This window comes from Triticum aestivum, chromosome 2A (genome assembly GCF_018294505.1).
Source record: "Triticum aestivum cultivar Chinese Spring chromosome 2A, IWGSC CS RefSeq v2.1, whole genome shotgun sequence".
NCBI lineage: Eukaryota > Viridiplantae > Streptophyta > Magnoliopsida > Poales > Poaceae > Triticum > Triticum aestivum.
Window position 1 is genome coordinate 85,781,346 of NC_057797.1, and position 2,777 is coordinate 85,784,122.

General features: G+C 41.1%; 1 non-coding gene across 1 annotated transcript; it reads left to right on the top strand.

The window, feature by feature from the left end:
* Positions 1–1,884: 1,884 nt before the first annotated feature.
* LOC123038380 (U6 spliceosomal RNA) lies at positions 1,885–1,987 on the top strand. Its single transcript, XR_006417831.1, has one exon. It is a non-coding gene; the product is annotated as a U6 spliceosomal RNA (small nuclear RNA).
* The last annotated feature ends 790 nt before the right edge of the window (positions 1,988–2,777 follow it).

The following is a 2,777-nucleotide window of genomic DNA, read 5'->3' on the forward strand; positions in this document are numbered from 1 at the left end:
AAAAAAATATGCGTTTTCTATTTTTTTTTTCTTTCGCGAGAGTCATGGTTTTGCTTTCGCAAGAGGCACGGTTGTGCTTTCGCGAGAGTCACGGTCATGCCTCTCGGAAATGAAAAAAAAAACGTGTTTTTTGTTTTTTTCCTTCAACGAGAGTCACGGTTTTGCTTCCACGAGAGGCACGGTTGTGATTTCACGAGAGGTACGGATGTGCCTCTTTCGAAAAGGGAAAAAACCATGCTTCCGGTCCGGTTTTTTCACCCGGTTTTTTTCATCCGGTTTTTTCGTAAAAAAAAGTTTGTCAAAACCTATCAATATGGGATCTAGTTTTGAAGATCTCGATGCAAGGAATCTAACGGTGAAAACGGTTCGAGATTTGGACGCATGGTTTAAGAGATAAAACGTTTTGAATAAACGGATCTACGAAAAAAAAAAACTTCTAGGTTGCGATAAGTGGCATGCTGCATGTGCGCCACTTATCGCGATCTGGAAAAGCGGAGTGCTCTTTGCAACGAGTATTCTTAATTAGTGATTTTGCTATTTTTATATGAGCAAAATCGAACGAGCGCCCTGCAGCTCGCTCCCTTAAGTTGGGCCAATGGGCCGGCTGAGAAAGATCCAGTTTGCACGATGATGCAGCCCATTTGCCCGTTTGGTTTGATTCCACGCCTCCGGCGCTTGCGGGGCGCAGCAGACCACCCCTCTTTGAGATAATTACACCTATAATCCTTATACTCTTCGGCATGTAACATGCTGGTTCTTGAACTCATGGAGTGCTCCATTATATTCCTTAAATACAAGAATACACTCCAATATGGTCCTGGCTACATCTCACGCTACTCTCAGCAATATAGTACAAATGTGGGCCTCGCATGTTGACACATCAGAGAGAGAAAAAAGTAGTTTGGATCAAAAGCACGCACATTTATTGGAAAAATTTATCTATCTTCATTCAGGACCACAACACGGACATTTATTGGGTATCCTCACTATAGTTTCTAAATACAAAACTATTTAAAATAAATTGAAAGCATGTATTTTGGATAATGTTCAGCGTGGTTATATTTTTATCCAAATCTACGCCTAACTACTGTTTTTTATTCTTTATTTTCAAGTACGTTTTTCCTTTTTTTTCCTTTCCCATTTTTAAAAAAGTAAGAAAAACTACAAGAATTATTAATACATAATTTATGAATATTATTTAATAAATTTTCAACTAAAAGGGAAAATAAACACGCAGATGATAAATAAAATAGAAAGGAAACGGGTACGTTACACACTGATTTATCTAAAGTTCTATATCATTGTTAGACACGGATCATCATCCGGTCTGTTGGTTAGCTTGTCTATTAGGTTGACGTGTGGGCTCTGCATCGAATCCTGGATTGGCAATTCTTTTTCCAAGTTCCTCTTTGTTGTGCTGACATGCAGAATATTTTTTTCATGTTCCTCTTTGATATGCTGACATGCAGGACCCACACCCAAGGTTCGATGGCAGGATCGCAAATCGTAGAATCTTAACTACCAGGATCGTCAAAACATAGATTCTATGAACCAAAATCGTAAAATCAGAGGGCTTAGTTTGGATCGTAAAGTCGTAAAATCGTACAATAGAATTGCAATTCTGACAACCCACACGTGTATCAAATGTTGATGTGGCACAGGGCTGGGCAGCAGGTTGTAGTGGGAGACGTAGCTAGGACCGTATTGAAGCATATTCTCATATTTGAGGACCATAGTGAAGCACTCTGTGAGTTTGAGGACCATCATGTTACACGCCGAAGAGTACAAGGACTGTAGGTGTAATTATCTCCCCCTCTTTAGTACCACATCGCCCGGCGACAGATGTTTCAACCAGTTTATAAGCCCCGCACTCGCTGCCTCATCGTCCCTTCGGGGACATCCAATAAAATTGGAACGATACAGACAAGATTAGCATGGCCCCTGCTCAATGATGACACGCACAAATTGAGAAATGGTTCAAATTTTTTTAGATTTTGTGCGCCGGTCCCTAGCATCTTCCAGATACGCCCAGCCTTCCCTCGTGTGCATTTTTTACAGATTTTGTGCGCCGGTCCCTAGCATCTTGCAGATACGCCCGGGCCTTCCCTCGTGTGCACTTAGAATTTTCCTGTGTCTTATGTAGATGCCTGGGCCTTCCTCGTGCACTTGTGCCCTTCATTCTTTTTCCTATGCAACAAGGTCCTTTCATCGTTTACTTTTCTTCAAACATGTTCCTGGGTTTGCTGAGTTATTGGTTCTTTTGTAGTTGTGGAATATTCTTCGTTGCTTTTTACTAAATGATTTTAACACAGTTTTTTTCCCTTGCAACAAGTTATATTTATTTTTCACATAATAAAAATCTGAGGTACGTTCCCTTAAAAAAAGGAGGGTGCTACGCGTCAGCCGGCGGATCTTTTAAAAAGATCTGCCGGCTTCGCGGTCGTTAGATCTGACGCCATCGAGCGATCCAGCTCCGTACTCATCATTGCAACAAAGGTAGTGTTTCAGAAGCCTTTGCAACAGAGCTCATGTTGCGGAAACATTTGCAAGAGAAATTGTGTTGCGCATCTTTGCAACAAAGCTTGTGTTGCGGAAACATTTGCAACAAAGATTGTGTTGCAGATTTTTTTCGTAGTCTCATGAACTTCTGCAACATAAGCCATGTTTCAGAAACAACCCAGCATAGAGATTACCTCAGTCTTGTAGTTCCGCCATTGTTGTTCAAGCACGAGGGATGTTTTTGAAGCAACTATTGCTTCTGCAACACTGACTATGTT